Source organism: Nicotiana tabacum, chromosome 22 (assembly GCF_000715075.1).
Source record: "Nicotiana tabacum cultivar K326 chromosome 22, ASM71507v2, whole genome shotgun sequence".
NCBI classification, from domain to species: Eukaryota; Viridiplantae; Streptophyta; class Magnoliopsida; order Solanales; family Solanaceae; genus Nicotiana; species Nicotiana tabacum.
In genome coordinates this window covers 223,873,245-223,896,711 of record NC_134101.1, presented here as the reverse complement: position 1 = coordinate 223,896,711, position 23,467 = coordinate 223,873,245, and the positions used below count along the sequence as shown (strand labels likewise).

At 36.1% G+C, this 23,467-nt stretch overlaps 1 long non-coding RNA gene across 1 annotated transcript; it reads right to left on the bottom strand.

Annotated features, from left to right (window-relative positions):
- Positions 1 to 2,562: 2,562 nt before the first annotated feature.
- LOC142176485 (uncharacterized) lies at positions 2,563 to 4,544 on the bottom strand. The gene is made up of 2 exons (XR_012705127.1): positions 4,224 to 4,544; positions 2,563 to 3,382 (listed from the first exon to the last, which is right to left on the bottom strand). It is a non-coding gene; the product is annotated as an uncharacterized LOC142176485 (long non-coding RNA).
- Between the last annotated feature and the right edge of the window lie 18,923 nt (positions 4,545 to 23,467).

Genomic DNA, 23,467 nt, shown 5'->3' with positions numbered 1-23,467 from the left:
CCTAAATTATCTTTTAGAGAGAACAAAAAATCTGGTCGTGAATTAGTTTTAGACTACATATTTCTTCATTCCAATCGTTAAATCATTTTAGCGATCAACCTTTAACTGGTCCTAGATTATATTTTAGAGACGACGCTCCTATTTAAAATAATTTTGTAAATTAGCAATCGTATTCATGGTCTCTTACTAACAATGAGTAGTCCTAAAGCTCAATACCGCAAAAAGTTATTTTTATCAATAAATATCGAATTGTAATTGAAAAATCTAGATACAAAAAGATAATATATCAAGTTCACATCCCATGATGATGTTACTTTCTATATTTCCTCAACATCTTAATAAAAAAACTTAGCAAACATCCGGAGCTAGACTATGTCTTATCAAAATAATAATGAGCTTGTGCACCTTGATTTGTAGCTTCAACCTTCAAAACCTGTAAGCACAAAACTTTGAAAAGATGATAAATACTATTGGTAAAATAATATATATAAATTTTGAACTAGCAATATAGGGAAATATAAGAAAAATTAATTAGAAAAACTTTGGGATGGTAACTCAAAATTTGTTTCGATAAATCATGATACGACAATTCGAGATTTACCATTCAAGAGAACAACTACTATGAACAGACAACAACATCACGAACTTGGTATTTTTAATCATAAGAGAACCATATCATCTGCTTCTATTGAGCACAGACATTACCATTTATGTACGGAACAAACATGACATACAACAAATAAGTTTATAGATAACAACAAAGATAAGCCTTTACTGCAACTTATAGATTGTCAAACTTCACCGATAATTCCCCAAAGTAAGTTTACAAACATGCATGTTGTCCCTCATATAATGTGTTTACAAATTCAGTATATTTTATGCAGTAGTAACATCTATTGAATAAGTGGAATCCTTCTAATAAAATATTCAATTCCAGTTCCTTCAATCCTTTGTAATGGTAAAATCTTTGTCATAGACAAGATGTATAGGTTTAACAATTGGATTCTCGTTTCTAGCCATTCATCCTGCCATAACCTTATTCTTCTGCCATTTTCCAGCTATAATCTCATCAAATTCCTACCATACATTCCTGATTTGCTAGCAGATCGAAATTCCATAGGATGTTATAACTACTTACTGCACTATTGTACATTCATTCCATATTTAGCTTCAATCAAATGCTTCCATAGATTCCAGTTGTCAGTGGAATACTATATGCTTTGTCAAATTAATATTTTAAGTCTCAACTATATGCTTCCCACATGTTTGGAGGGAATGAAACACTGTAGCAAACCAGCTTGCTAATTGTAGTGATGTTTCACGGGAAAAAAAAATCATTCTTCCCTTCTCATGTACCACTGATGAATTGCAGAATTTTTGTTGTTGTTGGTTTTTATTTGTTATTATGACTGTTTAATTAATGATTTAAATGGTTCACCATTCAGAAGGGTGAAGTCAAAATACCACTAGAATATGTAATATAGAAATTGACTATTCCCAAATCAACTATAAAACTTAAAAAGCTAGGTAAATTGCTACCCAAATCAACTAGTGCAGATGATTGAAATTAACTACCTTATTGATGAAAGATGACCTGTGTTGTCTTGAGTTCATTTTCCACCCCTCTTCTACCTTCAGGGTCTTTTGAGGAAGAGAGTAACTTGAAAAAGATAAATTATCTACAAGATTCTATCAAGCTATGATATTTACCTTAGGCTAGATATTCTAATTGCAAACCAGGAGGAAATTAAAATCTAATGGATGAACGTCGAACTATCCTGTGCTCTAAGGAAGAAAAGTTTGAATTGGAACTGAGGCAAATACGGGCATCACTAGATGAGGAACTAAAAGGTAAGGTGCTTGAACTGGAAATAAAGGAAGCTGAAGTACATGCTCTTCTACCATTATTTGAACCTACTCATTTCCCTTACAAAGGGAAATGCCCTTCCAAAACAGGCATGGGGACTAACAAATACTATAATATAAATACATTATGGCCGAACGGTTATCCAAACGCTATTCTTCCACCAACAAAAAAGATTGAATTTCAAATGTCACTTCACCCAACTTCGAGATCCCAAGGGGGATCAACCTTATGAAGGATGCACAACAAGAATTCAAAAATACATTCCATTCAATGAAAATTCAAATCTTATGCTGAAAATTCTCCAAAGTACTCAATGAGAAAAAAGTTATATGTAAATTTTAGCATAATATAACCTTAATTATTTGTAAACAATTAATGCTATAAACTCTACTGAATGTGATTGCCTCTTTTCACTGAAAAACACTTAGTTAAATGCTAGAAGCTCTGTTGGCTCCATTCATCTCATGAGACTATGTATGCACTTCTTACACAAACAATGCTGTGACTGAATCTGATGGAGGCCATATTTCAACTTGTAGTTACTGCTGGGTGTAATAGAGAGACTTGAAAGGGAATATACTAACAATCGAAATTCATTTGGCACAAAAAGGTTCATATTCAATGTCAAAAGGGGTAACAATGCAGTCTGTTTGTAAATAAATTGGGCATCCAGTTATCTAATGAGAAGGAGATATTGTCGCACGACCTTCAAGCAGTCGAGCTAAATTAATTACCAATTAAAACAACTCACAATTATCAATCAGAGATTCATTTCACTTGTTACGATTCCTACATAAAGGCACAAACAGGAACACATGTATTCGACTAAATGATATGCATCTTTACTATATAAATATCTAGCTGCTTCGACTTAATAGTTGCCTACATGTGATTCAGCTTTTCTTCCTTAATATCATTCCATGATGATACTCCCAACGGACACATATTACGGTCACGAACGATTCTTTCCAAGTGCCTCGAAAATAATTTGCTATTTGTTCCAACTGCTCGATTATTGTAAAAGGTTACTTTCAACTTTTGTCCATCTTCAAGTGATGCAACTTCTTTGCACTTGTTCCTCCCTCGAACTTTTTTTACCTTTCCAGGATTAGATAATGAACCTACAGCTGCATAATTTGGTAAAAACTATAGCAATAAAATTTAGTTCTACGAATTAATAACATATGGATTCAAAATATCATACCTTTTTCAGTTGTTTGGGAGTGTTGCATAACTTGATCAGTAGATGAGGGCAATGAAATATTGGTTTGCATATGCTCTTTCTCAATAACCAAGGAATATTTTATACATTGTTCGCGTCTCTTGATTAGAAGACGTGGTAAAATTCGATCTTGTGCTTTTAGAAATCCCTAAAAATGAACACAAAGATCCAGGCGTTTGCTCTCGTCCCTTCCCTATAGAAGCATAATCCAAAAACTTTTGTACTCGGATTAAGTAGGCTTCATCTAGCCAATTATTAACAAGTTGCATTCATTGCTTATTAGGTGCCATAACCTTGGAGGGTAAATAAAAATTATATTAAAAAAAGATAAAAGATAAGAAAAATACTATGATGTACACAACTTGTTACGATCAGATGCACACAACTGGTTCAACTCCAAGGTCGCAGTTTCTAGTGAACTAGCTCCTCTATTTTCGGTTAATACATTGTAATATACAATCAGATGGCACTAATCTAGATAAAAGATTATAAATTAACTTGTAATTAAAGATGTTGGTTTCTAAAACATTCATACATGGTTCTTTCTAGTCTGTTCCGAGATCGAAGTAAGTACTTACACCAAAGAAAGTGTAAACAGTATACTTTACAACACAAGATCATTCAAAATAGTCGCGCGCGACTAAAAGACTGCTTCTTCCCAGATTCAATTATTTTTCAGTATATTAAAATACAATTGGCAGTAGAGACGAGAAGGGTTCTGAGGTATAAATGGATTTAGTTAAAATCTTTTCAGATGTAAAATTAAAATTACAATAGGAGTAATACAGTAGTCCCTGTTTTGGCTGGCAAAATCCCTCACTGAATACATAAGACTAATATGCCATTCATGAAATAATTAGCTTTTTCAAACTGGTAGGCACTCCATATAACATAAAATTCTGTAAACTTCAAATACACAATACGCTACATAAACTTGAATACACTACAGAAAATTAATTTATCCAATTAGAAATCCCAACCCAATAATCTTTCCACCGATTATACAATAGAAAAAATACCAGATTATATATGAAACCTTACCAAGAAGAGAAGAACAACAACAACTCGAATAACAATTAGCGAATTTAGAACAACTTAGAGAAGAAAAAAAGCAACTTGAAAGAGGAGGCATACCTTGGATTAATCTCAAATGCGAGATGGAAATTAGGGCAAAAAATTTGCGATCTTAGTTTTGAGAAACACATAAGAACAAATGGGCACTAGGCAGAGTATTAGGGCAAATTGTGTTTTGAGAATACAGAGAGTTTCACTTTACTTTTCAGAACTTTTTATTTCAATGTATTAGTTTTGGCGCCTGATTTTTGGAAAATAGTAGATTTCTAATATTTTGGTATAACATTTGGCGACACTCTCTCAAACTCAATGTCCCTCAATTATAATTTGGGACCAACCAGTTATTAATTTTTTTAGGGACCAGATTTAATACCTTCGCAATAAAGTAAAGCATTAAGGACCGTAATAAAATATCGTCCCAATACATATATTTTTTGCAACGAGATTATTAACTCGTCCCTAAAAGTTGGTCTTAATTAAGGCTTTTTCTTGTAGTGGGAGACGGGAGGTAGGGGCTGATGTCATGCGATAATTCCATATTTTTTGACATTATTTACCCTACTTGCTTGTTGTTTGGATGCTAATTTGTGCGACAATTATGCTTGATAGAGCTCATTTCACGTGTAGGAATGCTTGGACATGAATTGGCGAAAAGTTGCACGAAATGGTACTTCAGAGCTACAAAATGGAGCAACAAAAGAAGACGTGCGAGGTAATGAAAAGTCATGGTCATAGACAGTGCAAGGCATTGTCCAGGGCACTGTTATTGACGCCCCTGACAGTGCCTTACGCAGAAACAATGGCGCCATAGACAGTGCCTCGTGCAGAAATGTTGGTGCCCCAGACAGTGCCTCGCGCCGACAATACCATCTGAGTAAATTTTAATTCCTCACTAGTTTTGGACATGTAGACTTCGGCCCCTACCCTATAAATACCTCTTAAAGTTAGTTTTTGAAGGGAGAGACATCATTAGAGAGGCAAGAGGCTACGGAATACTTTGGAAGCACGAATCACTCGAGCTTTTCTCTCCGCTTTCCTTTTATTTGTAGTTCAATGCTCTTAGATATTACTATGGTTATCTACCCAATTATGAGTAGCTAAACCCATTATATAGGGTTGAAGGAACCAATGTTTTAATAAGTCTTGATTGTGTTTTGATATAATTGAGCCGTTATTACTCTTTAATTGTTCAACTATGTGTTTCTTATAATTAATTGACGGGCCCTTGATTACTTGTGTCTAGTTATCTTGTGTTGCTTGAAAAAGAATGTTTGATTAGATTGTTGTTGAACAACGCCACTTTCTAGTAAGTTAAGAGATTAATTACTTGAATTAAAAAGCGGGATTAGAGATAATGATTGCTTTGGTGCGATATTTATGAGTTGTACGAATTGTCAACTAGAGTCGTTCGAGATAATACTTCTAGTAATTTATCATAATTGATTAAGAGATAACTGCGGTGAGCAAGAACTCATCATCTTTAGAGAATGTTGCGGCGAGATTATGGCTAACATGTCAGGAATTAATTCGACAATTGGGGAAATCGTAAACCCTATATCTTTTTATCCTTGAGTCAACCTCATTCTTGATAATTGATAGTTTTATTGTCAGTTTTTCTTAGTTAAGTGAATTTTGTTAATTCACAAATCAATGCTTGAAATCTGAAAGTTGTCTGAGCTTATCATTAGTGATACAGAAAAGTTGTAGCAAATAGATTAGTTCCCTGTGGGATTCGACTCCGGACTCTTGAACCGGATTATTTTTGCAGCGACTGCGTAGTCCTTTTTATAAGGCATAGTTGAGCGTGATCAAATTTTGGTACCATTGCCGGGAAACTAATGGTGTTATCATTACAACTTGAAAGAATTGCTAGGAGTTTCAGTTTAGATCAATTTTCCGTGGTGCTAAAAATATTTCCATTGAAATTCTCACGTTCGAATTCTTATGTGCCTCAGGTGCATGCCTAGAAGCTCCTTGAGAACTGGTGAACTATTTGAAAGTCGCTTAGGTCGCGAGAAAGCATTCAGGACATTGAATCGGGCTAACAAGAGGGGAAAACAGCTAAATAGAACGAACAAATCAAAATTAAAATGGGCGACGACGAGAACGTCAACAGGAACAATATAAATAATCAAGTTGACCCAAACATTAGAGAGGTAGCACCTTTGGTGCCGAAGGCTGCTCTATATGATTAGGCACAACCAACTACTGGGAATCTGGCAACTACAATTGCAGTCCCTCCGATACAAGCGGAGACTTTTCAAATTACAAACAACATCCTACACTTGCTGCAGAACAAAGAGTTGTTCTCCGACTTTTACATCAAAGACCCATGGAAACAACTGAAAAATTTCCTATCAATTTGTCTCACTCAAAGATAGCCGAAGGTGACACCCGAAACATTCAAATTGTTATTGTTTCCATTCTCAGTGTGTAATGACCCTACCGGTCATTTTGCTTTCTAGAATCTTGTTCATCTAAATAAAACTCCCCGTATGTGCTTTTATTATTTTATGACTTGCGGGGATAGTTAGTTCAGGATTTGGAAGGGTTTGGGTTGAAATCGGAAACTTTAGTTCCTTAAGGTTGACAAAAAAGTCTAAGTTCTACTTTGGTAAATATTTTGAGTAAACGACCTCAGAATTGGGATTTGACAGTCCCAATAGGTTTGTATGGTGATTTCAGACTTAGGCGTATGTTCGAATCGGGTGTTTGATGACCCGAGAGCATTTCAACGCTAAATATTTATAGTTGGCACCTTAAAGGTTTTAAAGTTCTTTAAATTTGGTTTGAAGTAGGATTGGTTATATCGAGGTCCAATTGGGATTTTGATATCGGGAATAGTTCAGTGTAGTGATTTAAGACTTGAATGCAAAATTTGGTGTCATTTCAAGTATTTAAGGTATGTTTCGGCACGTTCGGAGTAAGTTGGAAGAACTTGAAGTTCATAAGTTGATTCAATTTGGTTTGGGGCATGATTCTTAGTTTTAATGTTGTTTTCTGCGTTCCGAGAGCGGGAGCGAGTTTATTTTATGATTTTGGTCTTATTGGTATGTTTGGACGGGGCCTCGGAGCCCTAGATTCCATTCGGGCGATGTGTAGATTGAGTTAAGACTCAAAAGGGCTGCTGGTGCACCAGTTCTGGTGTGCCCACACCTGCGAGCTTTTGGCCACAGATGCAAGCCAACAGATGCGCCATTGTGGCTGTAGAAGGGACCATGAGCCTTGGCCAGTGGTCAGCAAAAGCTAAAGGGTGTGCGTAGAAGCAACCCTGCTTCTGCGATGAGAAGCTGCAAAAGTGAGACCGCAAAAGCGAAAACACGTCCGCATATGCGGCCAACACTGATCCTGTGAAGTTTTGCAAAAACGGGCTCGGTGCCACAGAAGCTGTACCGAAAATGTGGCCCACTAACCGTAGATGCGAATATCGCATAAGGCAAAACCTTCATTTAAGTCCGGACTTGAGTATTTTGAGCACATTTATTTCATTCTTTGGGCAATATTTGGAGCTCTTAGAGAGGGGTTTTCACCTAACACTTTGAGGTAAGTAATTTCTATACGATGTGAGTTAAATATATAGATTATGGGTGGATCTAACATGTAAAAATTTGTGAAATCATGAGCTTAGATGAAAAACCTAGGTTTTGATAAAAATGGAATTTAACCACGAAAATGGTTATGGAATTTAGTGAAAATTATATATTTGAGTTCGTGAGGTTATGGGTAACACCTTTCTTCAAAAAATTTCAGAATCCGGGCTCGTAGGCTGGGCGGTAAATTTTAGGAATCTTCCATTAGGGTTGGGTAATTACTTTAATAGTAAATTTTGAACTTGTGAACAGGCATTGATTATTTTATATAACATTTAACTAGTTTCGAGTCGTTTGGCACCGAGTTGAGGATTTAAAGCATATTTGTGGATCGGAAGTGAACTTTACACGAGGTAAGTCTCTTTTCTAATCTTGTAAGAGGGAATTAACATCATAGGTGAATTGAAATAATATGTGCTTCTAATTGTGGGGGTCTACGTACGCATGAGGTGACGGGAGTCCGTGCCTAGCTACTAATTATGCTTATGTCCGGGTAGTTTAGGATCCAAATCATGGAATACTTGTAATGTTTACACCATACTCATTAATTTAAGTGCTTAAATTATGGCTCCGTAATTATGATAAGGATCTAATGCTTCAATAAAAACAGAAATTGGAGCTCATTTGCTTAATTTGGTGTCATTTATGCTTGAAGAAACGATGTCGAAACATAAAAAACAAGCGCAAACACAACTCAAACCTATATGAAACTCACCGAGCCCCTCGGGAACCCGTCTGAACATACTAACAAGTCCCAAAACATAATACGGACCTACTCGAGGCCTCAAATCCCGCATAGCAACATCGAAACGATGAATCACACCTCAAATCAAACTTAATAAACTTTCAACTTCCAAAAACTCGCGCCGAAACATATCAAATTAACTCGGAATGAACTCAAATTTTGCACACAAGTCCCAAATGACATAACGAAGCTATTCCAATTCATGGAACCACAATCCGAATCTGATATCCTGAAATTAAACTTCCAGCCAAACTTATGAACTTTTCAAACCTTCAAATTTTCAACTTTTGCCAATTAGTGTTGAGTCCTTCCAGAAATATCCAATTGCAAATTCAGATATATGCCCAAGTCCAAAATCATAATCCGGAACTAACGGAACCATCAAAACTCCATTCCAGGGTCAAATTCACATAAGTCAAACTTGATCAACTCTTTCAACTTAAAGTTTCAACAATGAAATTCATTCTTCCAAATTGATTCTGAATAACCTGAAAACCAAAATCGATAATTCACACAAGTCATAATTCATCATGCAGATATACTCGTACCCTCAAACTATCGAGTGAAATGCAAATGCTCAAAACGACCGATCGGATCGTTATACACTCACTCTCTCAAAGAAATTACATGCATGCAAAAGGTACCATATGTTTGCCCATTATGTAAATATTTACTAATATAGGCCCACTCGATCCGAAATCAAATAGGACTTTATTAGGGTTATAATGTGGTCTAAGGGGCGGGTGGGATATATTTAGGATAGTGACTAACCCTCCTATGCACTTTAACACATCACCTATTCAATTTTAAGCGCAAAATTTCTTCAATCCACTTAATCACAAGATAACTCACCCCAGAATATTTTCCTTCTTCCTTACGCATTACTTCATATCACATCCACTAGCAAATTACGAAACCTTTATTTATATATTTATTTCTTCTCTTTTATTTTCTTTTATTTTTGTATTTTTTTCCGCTAGTGGAGTTTTATTAAAATACAAGTGCACATTTCTTCCTTCTATTGGTTCCGCTAAAAAACTACCCCAACTTTCCTCATTACTTCTTCGTACCGCTCACTTTACAATTCAAGTTGTCAGAGAGGTATAGGGATCAAAATGATTCAATTAAGAACAAAAGGGGATAGGCTTGTAATGCCGGTGCAAAAAGAAAGGCTTATAGGATCAAAAGGGTAACTAGGGATGATTTTATTTGTGATAAGTAACAAAACTCAAAAAGATCAAAGAAAGCCTAACATCAATTTTCAAACCGAGCAACACCTAGGATTTCGCTTCACTTCATATTCCGGGCAAGTTCTAGACTTAAATGCTTTAACGCGGACTAAATAATGAACTCACTTTACCACATGGCACATGACTTTCTCTGATGACGGTTTCATTCGAACTCTCAATCAAATAAGTATTCATAAAGCCAAGAGATATATTAAGCATAAAGCACAAAATGAACACAAGTCAAGCAAACGAGACATAAGAGTCATAACACATGGTATTCCTTTTTACCAAGGCATCAACATATATTTAAAATCAAGGAAAGATGAAACACATACCAGAACCTAAGTATGCAACCATCAAACAAGTCAAAAGGTGCAAATCACATCAGCTATTCTCTTTTATTTCCTACATACTACTCTAAAACAAAAAACTACTACCTAGTTCAAGTTATGTCCCATGGAAAAGAACCGAGGCACGAAGAAAAATCACGGGGGATTATTACTCCTAAGGATAATAAATAAATAAAAAGAATGTTTTTTTTATTATTCTATTTTCTAATTTTTTGTATTTTTTGTTTAGACTTTAATCCTTCAAGAAAACTGTCTAGGAGGTCCATCGTCGGGAAAAGTCATTTTTCTGTTTTTTTCTTCTGTTTTTCTATTTTTCTATTTTTTTTCAAAAATAAAAAAATAAAATAAAAACTACTACACTACTAAATAGTATTCTATAGTATCATCAAATAATAAAGCAAGAAGCTAATAATAAAGAAAATAAGAAGCTAGAAATTAAAAAAATACTGTAAATTAAAAACATAAGAAGCTAAAAGTTAAAAGCATAAAAAGCTAATATAGTTACTAATCTATTCCTGCTATGCACACTGAGTCTTACCCACCCCAAACTTAAAACATGCATTATCCCCAATGCATAATTAAAGTAAAAAGGGAGAATATAAGAACTCCCTGATCAATCCTCGAAACGATGACCCTCATCGAAGAAGGCCCGGTCAGCCTCATCCTAATCATCAATATCATCACCCGGATCCTCATTAGTAGCATCAATCACAGGCTCAACTACTGGACCAATCTTCTCCTCGTCACCTGTACCGAATGCACTGGAGTGTTGGTATCTTCTTCTAGTGGTAACCCCTGACCCGCAGCTAAACCAACCAATCATTATGCCGGTGTGGGGCACACGAATCGCTCAGTCAACCGAGTCTTTTCCTTTGAAGTAGCAGGCCTACTCCCAATCCTCAACTGCAAATCCATCATCCCATACAAATGAGCCAGGATGCTCTCATCGCGAGCCTGACGCTCCAATTTAGTCAATATCGTATCATCTTCCTCGTTTGGACTACGTATAATAGCAATGTTGGTAGCTTGAGATGTGGCTCGAATCAACATGTCAAATTTGGGCTCCCCATCCACTTGCTCTCGATGCAAGTATTGCGATATCCTAATAAGCGTGCCCTTTCTAGATTATGCCATATAACTACGTATCAACTGGCCCACATTCACCGGCCACCCTTTCATCAAGAAATACACTAGACATAATCTCTCTCGGACAACAACAAAATCATGATCACATAGAAATAGTCTCATGTTCAGCAAACCAACCACACTTTAATAATTTTTGTAAACTTCACTTTAGGAAAAGAATTACGAGTATTGTATCTCTTATCCCGTGTCCACACCGCATTCGAATTAACCCCACATAGTATGTGTGCCTAATTTTCTCTATAAGCAGACCGGTCAATAAAGTCACACAATAGACTACATGTGACATCAGGGGCATCCAAAAATCTTCATAGTACACTATCCGAAATATCAATCAGCCTCCCACGAATAGGTACCAATTTCTCCTTATTCCCAAGGTTCCACCCGGTACAGAAGTCGCACACTAAGCTAAAGTTTGCCTCTCCCGGATTCTTAAACACAAAATCCAATCCTATTTCATGTATTCTTTCCCAAATCTAAGGGTAACATGACTTCAATTTGTGCTCGTCAACTGCAAAATTAGGGAGATATGAGTTTGGGCGACACTTCATGTAAAATGCTCTCCCAGATGGGGCACACTCTTGATGCCATACTCACGAGTAGCTCTCTCTCTTGAGGTTTTGCCCCGGTAGAAGAAGAAGCTACTTGCTTTCCTTTACCACTGTGACTACTAGATGTAGCCTCAATTCTGTTCCTTTTCTTTGGCGGTGGGACAGATGAGGTAGCCTTTGCCTTTGGTGGAGCCTTGGACTTAGATGGTGCCTTAGAACTAGCTGTTGGACGAAACATATTGCACGTACATGTCAATCATGCCAATTGTCAATGCAAGGAAGCAACAACTATCACACAAATAAGGTCGGAGTGACTCCACATTTACTGCTCTAAGATATGTTAATTACTTTAAACCATAGGCTACTCATACTTCGCCTTTATCAAGTGACCATATTAGCATCTTAATTTCGACACTACACATAGCCCGTATGTCATTGCCAACTCACTTTATCAATCCACCCAACTCTGTAGAGTCACCTCACACTTAGTTTTTCATATCAATCATGATAACCTAACACAAAACAATCAATCCAGAGACTCAGGCTCCAATTGGGACTAAAATCGCCAATGAGGCATTTTATCGAACACTTTGTATGCATTATTTGTGTGTGAGTTTCTTTATGGGTGAAGGAATGTTACACCCTCCCAAATCGGCTTAGAAATCGAGTGTGAAACACTCGTTACAAAATCATAAGATAAACTATGGGGTAATTGGTTTGGAATTTTTTTAAGCATAATTGCACCATTGTTGTAACTTGTAGAGCATATTACCGAACACTAAAATTTGCATAAAATAAGAGAGAGAAAAGTAGAGAGAGAGGACCATACATGGTGGTTATGAGAGTGGTAAGGCAGTGAAGTGAGATGATATTAATGTGTGTGTGTGTTTGTGGAGGGGACGGTACAGTGGGGTGGGGAAGTAAAGGTTTAGGTATGAAAGGGGTCTGTTGTGAGCGTGTGTGTTTAATGTTAAATATGGGGTTATTGTGTGTGGGTTTTGAGGGGGGGGGGGTTAAAAGAGAAAATACAAAAGATATTAAACACTTACCTGGGCCTTAGAGCGAGGCGACATGAGGAGCAGCAAGAATTTCACGTGAGGTGCCATCAAATAAGATAAAGTTACCACACTAGACATAGCCAGGTGGTGTGAGGGGTGATATCCAAGCTTCGCGAGGCGCTGCACGCTAGACCCTGCGAGGCATCATGTGGGGCAGTGAAAAAATAACGCAGGGCAGGGTGTGGGGCACTGTACCTTTGTGCTAAGCAATGCGAGGTTCGCTCATTTTGCGTACTCAGCTTTGTCCCACGATGGCTTGGTATTTTCTTGATCATTTTGCAACATTAGTTTTACCCTCAAACACATATTTCTCCCCTTTAGCACCACAACCTATCAAAACACTTCACATGCATACTAAACTCACTAGTTAGTCTGCCTTAACATCAAACAAAATCAAAAACTAAAACTAAACTGACTCTACGCTATGAATTGGGTTTCCCCCAATAAGAGCCTTAGTTAACTTCATGACATGACAAATACAACACGACCATGGGTTGAATCCCAGGAAGTACCTACTTTAGCTTTGTGGCACGACATAGGCTTTCAGGATTACACTTCTCTCACATATTGGGGCTCTTCCAAGTACATCACATTTTTCTCCCCTTTTTCTTCAATCATTCCAAGGTAGTGTTTCAACCTTTGCCCATTAACTTTAAACCTATTCGTTCCATATTCGGACTCAGTTTCGATTGATCCTCTTGGGTATACTTGCACAACTCTAAATGGTCCCGACTATCTAGATTTCAGCTTACCTTGAAATAATCTCAATCTTGAGTAGTATAACAACACTAGATCTCTGGGTTTGAAGTTCCTATCTAGAATGTGCTTATCATACATCATATTCATCCTTTCTTTATATGATTTCATACTCTTGAATGCTTGGAACCAGAACTCCTCGAGTTCATGTAACTCTACTTGTGCCTGCAGTTTCCATATCCAAATTCAACTGCCGCAGTGCCCATAAGGAGTTATGCTCAAGCTCTACCGGAAGATGAAATGCTTTTCCAAACACCAACTTGTATAGAGACATACAGATTGGAGTTTTAAATGTTATGCGGTACCATAATGCATCATCCAACTTCCTTCACAATCAATCCGAGTTGAATTCACTATCGTGGTCAGGACACTTTTGATTTTCCTGTTGGACACTTCCACTTGCCCGCTCATTTGCGGGTGGTAAGGTGTTGCAACCTTATGGAGAACTCTATGCTTTTCTAACAGTATGGCGAACTCCCTATTGTAGAAATGGGTTCCATCATCACTTATTATAGCTCTTAGTGCCTTCCAGGCTTTCAGTGCCTATCATCTGAATATTTTTTATCATGCTAGTATTCCCATCTAATTGTAATATTCTAGAGTGCACCATCTGGAGGTCTCACAAGGAGATTTATTAGCACATTTGCAATATCATTCGGCAATGTCAACTAACACAAGCAATCCATTTACCAATTTGGGTTACCCTAACCCCAGCCGGATCTTGATATCCCGCCCTTCTCTTAACTATACCTGTTAGCCCCCACATGGCATAACTGAAATATGTGTCACCAATTGTACATATATCTATTACTTTTGAATATAACTCAAAACGCTTATGTTCCTTTGCCTGAATTATAAACACTGTTAACTTTCATTAACTGGGCGCATCGTACCCTTCTTCATCTTGCTTCTTTTGCTTGTTAAAACTTGTATTTATCTTCTTAATCTCTCATTATCTTTCACCATAAAGATGGATAGGCATTCTTGCCTTAAGGCTTCTTATCAGGAAGCTTACACCTTTTATTACACCCATGATCTGCTAAAGACCTCACATTTACTTATCGCAGGCATCATACAAAAATCAAATTCCTCTAACTCAGCTCTTCCTCAACTATCTCTCTTTCCAACCTTCTTTTCGGATGTAGATATCGTCTTATTAACAATAAAATAGAATTTCAGAATTTGAATTCTTATAAGTGAGCTCTACCACACGATCTAGAGTAAGAAGAAAAAGTGACAATCCTAAATGCCCTATAGCCTTCTACTTATAAGTGTGGTGCACGATACACGCATAAACAAGACTCTACAAGACATGACTTGTAGACTCCCTTGGACAGAACTGCTCTGATGCCACTTTTGTCATGACCCAAATCGATGGCCCGTGATTGGCACCCGGTACCTTACTCAACCGAGAAACAACATAACGTATCTTTTCTTGTCATACTATCATAAATAACTGAGCCAGAGAGGCTGTCATGAAATAGTAGAATACAATAGGTAATGTCAACTTATACATGAGACATATAGGTCTCTAAGACCAAAATAACCACTTGAACACTGAACATAGGCCGACAAGGCCATACGATCTTTTACGTACATGACATTTGTCTAAAATCCTCTAAGAATACATAATTTTCAGAAAGGTCGGGACAGAGTCCCACCATACCAAACATCATCTAACTCATACTAACTAAACAAGCAACTCCGAAGCAAATGGAGGGCACCAACATCTTTCACTGAGCTGATAGCCTACTTGGAGGTCTCTCGATCTGTCTACCAGGAAATGCGGGCATGAAACACAGTGTCTCCAGGCAAAAAGGCACGTCAGTATGAATAATATACTGAGTATGTAAGGCACATAAATAAGCACATAACAAACATGAAGGAAATATAGAGTAAATCACTCCACATGTAATTCTGAATAACTTTGTAAATCATGAAATAATTATAGTATCATGCATATGCATATGAATGTCATGCCATGCATAGATACATGTTTCATACCATCATCAGCCTCTGAGGGCATCCCATCATATTATCTTGGCAACTGTGGGCAAAATTATCAACGTATACCAGCTGATCAAGTGGTGGTGCGTATATAATGTCATAACCTTTCCCATATCCTATATACTTATATATACATACATATATACGCGTATACATCGTCATCCGGTCATGGGTCAATGTACATGAATGCAATGCATGAAAAGTACGTTAATAAAAAAAATCTTTCGGAATGTCATAAGACCATTTTGACTTTGAGTAATATCATAAAATAAACTTTTTTCAATTTTCGTATTTTTCTAAGACCCATGAACAGATGATAGAATAATATGACACATGGGGAATCAAGAATATAGGCATCCCTAGTATTTCTATGAATAGAGTCATTTATGAAAGTTGCGTATTTTGCTCGTTTCATTTGTATCGTATTGATCATGCCAAAAGAAAGAAGGGATAGCCTTAACATACCTGAACTAGTTCCCTTTAACACACGTTGATTGTAGCAACACGTAATGACGGACTGAAGTAGGAGAAAATCCTTATGATATTCTTGAGAAAGATTGCACCGTACTCCCTTATAATTGCAAGACCTCATGTTACTTTGAATTGTTGAAGATCTTATCTTTGATATGTGATTTATATTTGTAACACACAAACAGACGTTGGAATTCATATCACATGCATATAGGAATGAGTTTTGGACTTACTATTTTTAGTAAAGAATATATAACTTTCTTTATTAAAAGGATGTGAATCATGTTCTATAAGAGTAAATATGTGTCTTTTCCTTATTTAATGAGTATGACTCATGCTATTTAAGACATGCCGCATAATCACAGTGACTTATGAGTCACAATATCATGATTCCTTTGCTGTCACATTTTGATTTAATACTTATCCAAATATTTGGATTAATTAGGTAATGTCCCGGTACCCGGTAATTAATCAATTATTCGCATAATTAAGAATTATCTCAACTTACTTAAATACTACTCTCTTTTAACATACCTTGTAGACCTTACTAGCATGGTCATGTAGTACCTTGTATGGCACTAGTTCATAATACCGGGTATTTTATCTCGGATCGTATTTTACCCCAAAATGCCAAACTTTGACGAAAATTCATTTTCTTTGACTTGCTTCTCCTTTCACCTTCACGAATTTACTCATCACTTATGAAATAGCATAATCCTTATAATCTCCAAATAATCTTTTACTTGGACTGATGTCAATTACCTTTCGACAAAACGTATAATACATCATCTTAACTTAATACTGTGAAGCGTAACATCACCGTAATGTAATACTGCAGGGTGCAACATTGTCGTAACTTAATATTGCAAAGCGTAACAGCATCATAATGTAATACTGCAAGGCATAGCACGTAATATAATACTACAGAACGTAACATTATCGTAATATTGCGGGGTGTAATACCTTTACGACATAATCGTGTTACGACCTTATACATGGTAACATGCTCTTTGTAATAGACATTAATTGGGTATGGAACTTGCAATGCCCTAATAAAATAAAATATTTTTTATGGCTATGTAGCCATAATAAATTACCCTATAGAAGCTATCTATCACACAGATGCCACATCACCTTGCTTAAGTCCCTACATTATAGTTTATACATGTACTCCTCCTGCTTCAGTTTATGTGAACCTACATTTCTTTTTTGCTCCATTCCAAAAAAATGACCCACTTCTAAATATAAAAATAATTTAGCTTAAATTTCTAATTTTTTTCTTAATGAGAAGCTTTTATAACCACACAAATACTCTGGATCCCTTTTTGACTTGTTTAGGACCACAAATTATAATTTTTTTTATTTTTTCTGAAACTCCATGCCAGTCAAACTAGATTTTGATTACTAACATTTTATATTACGTTCTTAATATCGGTAAATCAAGTGAAGCATGAAGCAAGGAAGTTACGTAATTCTACAAGACACAATTATAGCACAATCTGCCCCCGAGCATGATTAACCTCGGTACATACATATACGCTTGTCGCCTCATATATGTATCATGCCCGCATGTAGAAAACAATGACAAATAGGAGGAAAAATTCTCTCAACAAAGTTAGGCAAAACACTTACCTCGATTCAGCTAACGCAACACTCAACTTAGCCTTTTCCTCTACAAATTCCCCCCCTCCCGCTCGACTCAACCCAATGATTTAATATGAAAAACCCTTCACAAAATCCTCCGGGCCAATAGAATCTAGCAAATTACCAACCAAACAATTCAATTTAAGTCTTAGGAACTACCCACGATTGCAAATAATTCAATTTAGGCCATTTTTTGAAAAACTCAACACCCGGGCCCGTTTGGTCCAAATTCGAAATTCGTACCAAAATTCGATTACTTATTCACCCCCGAGCCCAGATTTATAATTGGTTTTGGAATCCGACCTTTGAGGTCTTAATCCCTAATTTATCCAATCCCTAGTTTCTACCAAAAAAATACCCAATTTCACCATGAAATCCTTAGATATTTTGTTGAACCTTTATGAAAAAGTAGTGAAATATTAAAAACAAATTAGTTTAAGGTCACTTACCAATGATTTGGGGAAGAAAGGTTCTTTGGACAATTGCCTCTTGTGGTTTAAGTTTAGAAAATTTGGGAAAAGAATAAAAAATCCCGTCTAAGTCATCTTTTGTTCAGCTACAGGTATTGAATTTAGGAACAAAACTTCGCATTTGCGAATGAATAGTGCTTTCGCAATTACCATAAATGGTTGGCAATTACGGATGAACAGTGCTTTCGCAATTGCCATAAAAGGTTCGCAATTGTGAATGAACAGTGCTTTCACAATTGCCATAAAAGGTTCGCAATTGCGAATGAATAGTGTCGCACTAGAAACCAGCAAAACCCAAACTTCTCCGAAATGAACCGAAACCACCCCAAAACTCATTCGGATCCTCCCGGACACAAACCATGTATGAATTTCAATTATAAAATATGCTACGGACCTCCTCGCGCACTCAAAACACTAGAAAAGAGATTGTCTTAACCCGATATTGACTATGGTCAAAACTCCCAAATTTCTTAACTTTACTATTCTCTCAACCAATAATCCAAAAATATACCAAAGCCTCTCGGGACTCCAGACCAAAATTACACACCAGTCTAAAAATATTACGTTGCTCGCGCGATCAAATCACTAAAAAACAACTAGAACTACGAATTGGACACCAAATCAAATGAGATTTTCAAAAAAGCTTTGAAATCTCTATTTTTACCACTGGACGTCCGAATCATGTCAAACCGACTCTGTTTCCCACCAAATTTCACAGATAAGTCAAAAAATATTATATTGGACATGTACCGGGATCCGGAACCAAAATACAGACTCGGTATCAACAATGCCAAACATTCAATGAATTATTAAAAACATTAGATTTTTTCCAAACTTTTAATTTTCAATAAAAATTCATAACTCAAGCTAGGGACCTCGGAATTCGATTCCGGGCATACGCTCATATCCCATATTTCAATACGGACCCATCGGGACAGTCAAAATACGGTTCGGATCCATTTACTCAAAACGTTTACCGAAGTCAACTAAAATTAACTTTTTAGGCAAAATTTCTTGTTTTTATTAGTTTTTTTAGCATATAAACCTCCCAGGTCAATACCCGGACTGCGCACGCAAATCAAGAAAGGCTAGGATGAGGCACTAAAGGCTTCGAAATACAGAATTTGGTTCTAAATCACCGAGCGAAGTGCAGATACTCAAAACGACCAGTCGGATCGTTACAGTTTAAATTTTATCGCTGGGTTTATGATTTTGTGTTATTTTTTTTTGTTTATATTGTTAATATCGTTCACATTTGAATATGCGTAGTGTCAGTCATGGTTGCAAATATAATATTTTGTAGAACTTGTACAAAAATTCGACGAAACTTTTTGCAAGTTGTTATATCAAAAGAGTGCATGGTTAAACTAGATTGTACTTTTTTTTTTATCATCATAGAATCATGTATTATTCACTTGGTTCAAAATTATTTCTTGGTTTGTAATTATGTGTCTTTTGTTTATTTTGTTAATATTGTTAACATTTGAATATGCGCAACGTTATTTGTGATTGAAAAAATTTAGCTTTTATCTTTAAACATCTGCATACATATCAAGAAATTATTATCGAACAAAAATAATATTTTGCAAAAGTTGTACAAAAAATTGATTTGACATATCTTTTGTAGGAAAAAAATATTAGTTATTTGTGATAGAGATATCTAGTAATTAGTGATATCAGAAATTTTTATTGACGGTATGTTTACTGGTAAACTTGAGCAAAATTGTTTAATTAAGAAAAATAGAAAACGTGAGGTATTTCAAAGCAAGCAAAGAGATAATCATTTTTATTAGGAAAAAAAAAAGATAACCATGTTTTTGAATTTTGGGTGTTTTTTCTTTCACTTTCCATCCACCTTATCTTTAAAGAGTTGTCATACAAAAAATTAAGCATTGGAAATATAAAAGGCAAACGATGTAAGCAATGTTGAACCTATATAAAAATTCTTTTATCAAAAAATAAATAAATAATTTAATGTTTAACCTAATTTGACTGGCACAGAAGAAAGGAGCATTACATAAAAATAATGAACAATGATAACGCCAAGGGAGATCAACCACAGAACAAAGAAAATTTACCCCCTAAAAAAACAAAAATCAAAACATTAAACTACAATACACGAACATATAAGATTTTTCGAAGAAGAATCATGCAACGACTTTGTAATTTTTTTATAAAAAAAAAAAAAGGCATAGATGATACGGCGCTGCAAGAGATGAGGATCCTTCTAGAGATCTTTGAGTTTTTTCAATATCCGTTTTAATGCCATCACAACGAAAAATAACAAAACTGAATAGATCAAATCTGATACAATAAAAATAACAATGTAAATAAAACCTAAATCAGTTATAAAATTTCTGCAGCAGAAATGTGCAAAGGAGTAATTAGGATAAGTGTTCTTCACTTGTTTTGGGTTAAATTCCATAATCTAGTCTTGATTCTTATCATTTAATTTGAGAATTTGGGGTAAAAATTGGGAAAAATGGAAGAAAATTGGAGAATGGATTTTTGACGATTTGGAGGGCTATTTGACGTCAGATTTTGATGAATTTGATATGGGTAGACTCATGAGTGAATGCGCTTTCTATTTTAGTAATTTTTATCGGATTCCAAGAAGTGGGCCAGGGGGTTGGGTTTTGACCAATTTCGGGATTTTTGATGTAATTTGATTATTTTCGCATGGGCTTTGTTCCCTTAGCATATATTGATGTTATGGTTCTGATTTTGGTTACATTCGGGGCATTTGGAGGCGGAATCAAGAGGCAATGGCGTCGCGGGCTAGAGTTTGGCTTGGCTTGAGGTAAGTAACACTTCCAAACTTGGTTTTAAGGGTTCGAAACCCTGAACTATGTGTCTTATGATTACTATTGAGGTGACGCAAATACCAAGTGACAGGCATGTAGGCATGCACCGTGAGAATCGCGGCCTGGATCATTCCATTGCACTACTTAGAAACTTTTTCTTGCTGATATCTGTGTCGTAATTATGTGATTACGTTAATTAATGAGCTGTAAATCATGCTAATTATCATGTTAAGGCTTCACGCCAATACTGTTGAGACCCGAGAGGTCATTTCTTATTGTCATATCATTAGCTTCATTGATATTATGTACTCAGTCATGTTCATGCATATTATATCATGCCTCAGTCTCGATTATTGTTATTTGACATCATATCATTGTTCAGCTAGTATCATGACATTTTGAACTCATGTGCGTGACACTGGAGAGAAACGACTGAGTGAGGCCGAGACCTGATATTGAGTGATAGTACGGGATCGGGCTGCACGCTACAGCGAGATATTGAACATGCCTTCGTTGGCTTGTTATAGTGCTTGCGCTAAGAGAAACCCCTGGACATGGATCTTGTCCGAAGTAATTATACCCAGAGATGGATCTTCTCCATAGGGCTGGAATAGCCTTCCTCGGTACTGGGTGATTACGGTCAGTGATGTATATACATTTCGGGATGGATATTCCCTGAGCCGGATGGCCATATACACTATCGAGTGGTTGAGCACTTGTGAGTGGAGGCATACGGAACATTGATCATGTCATTTGTGCATTGGTACTTAGAGATTTCCTGAGATTTATACTATGTACTGGTCATATTGTATTTACTTACTGTTGAGCTTTTATTTGAACTGCAAGCATGTCTACCTTTCTGTAGAGTTATTTGTATACCTGTTAAGGTTTGGTTCGTCACTACCTGTCAGTCCATAGTTTGGACTTGTTACTTATTGAGTTGGTGTACTCACATTACCTCTGCACCTTGTGTGGAGATCCAGGTATCTCGAGTCACGATAGCGGTTGCTGATCATATCAGTTGGAGACCTTTTCCTTGGAGATTGTGAAGTAGCTGCTTCACGATCGCAATTTTGCCTTTTCCTTCCTTATCTTCCTCTTAGTACATTTGTTGGATATTCTCAGACTATGTAGTCTTGTTTATTTCGAACAATTATAGTATTTTGCTCATGACTTAGTGACACCCGAGGTCGGGCTTGTACTTTCTTTCCGCTCGTTTTGATTTCTACTTTTACCTTTTATCGGATTTCTGATAAAAATATTATTTTTCTTAAGTTTTAAATGAAATTTGGAGTATATGAAAATAAGTTGGTTGGCCTAGTTTCATGATAAGCGCCATCACGACCGGATCGAATTTTGAGCCGCGACACAAAGTTGTTAATAAAGTTGGGCACCCCCATCCCGTTTTTCTTCATTTTTTGTTTTCTTCAATATGAGCGCTACAATTGAAACATCAATAGCTAAATTCACTTTTCACAGCTTGAACAACCCCATTATTTACCTTTTTTATGATCGAATAAATTATTAAAGTCAGAAGATTATATTAATAAAGTAAAGAAGCAATTTATAATCATAATTGACTATGAGCCACCAAGCTTTTAATTATTGGATAACATATCTCTCATTCTCTTAGCTTTATCGTTTTCGTCTAGCGGACATCGTCTAACCCCATCTTTTGTTTCGAATCTTTCTGAATTAGATATTGAAAATAAAACAAAGTTCAAGTCTTCAAGACTTCACATCTTCTTGCATCCACATTCAGCTTCCCCATTTTCTTGTTCGGAGGTTTTGATTTTATATATTTATTTGGCGCTCTAAAAACTAGTAAGTATGTGTTGAGGGGTGAGGGAGGAATAAGATGACCATGGTGGATTAAGAAGTAGATTAAGAAGTTGATCGCCTTGGGGTGGGGTTGGGGGTGGGGGAAGGGGGTTGGCGAGGAAAGTGAAGGGAAGAATACTTTCACAAATGTGGTTTTTTACTTTTTGTTTTCTTAAAAAAAATGGATTAATTAACCAAAAGTTACGTGGCATTTTTTTAATTGAATGTTTAGCTAGATTCCTATTGGTGAAGTACACTTTAACTGATGTTACGTTGTAGTGTTCAGTATTTATGTAGTTAACCCTAAATGAAAATAATCCAACTTTCAAAACTCATTTTTGCTTACGAAACACATCTTAGGAATAAAATCTGGGGATTGGGATGACGAACATAATAGAATATAACGATACATTTGTTTATACTCCTTATATGGGGATGTAATTAAATTAACTACAACCCCCATTCATTACATTCCAAAATTTAACAGTGAAAAATATTTATTTGAAATTCTCTATGTATAACTGTAATGATACATTTTCTATAGATAAGACAGATGCATTATAAACAAGTAAAAACATAAAGCAAAGCAGGAAAGAAAGTACAATGGTGATGGTGGTAAGTAAATAAGAAGAAAAGTAAGTTTAAAACATGTTTGATGCCACCAA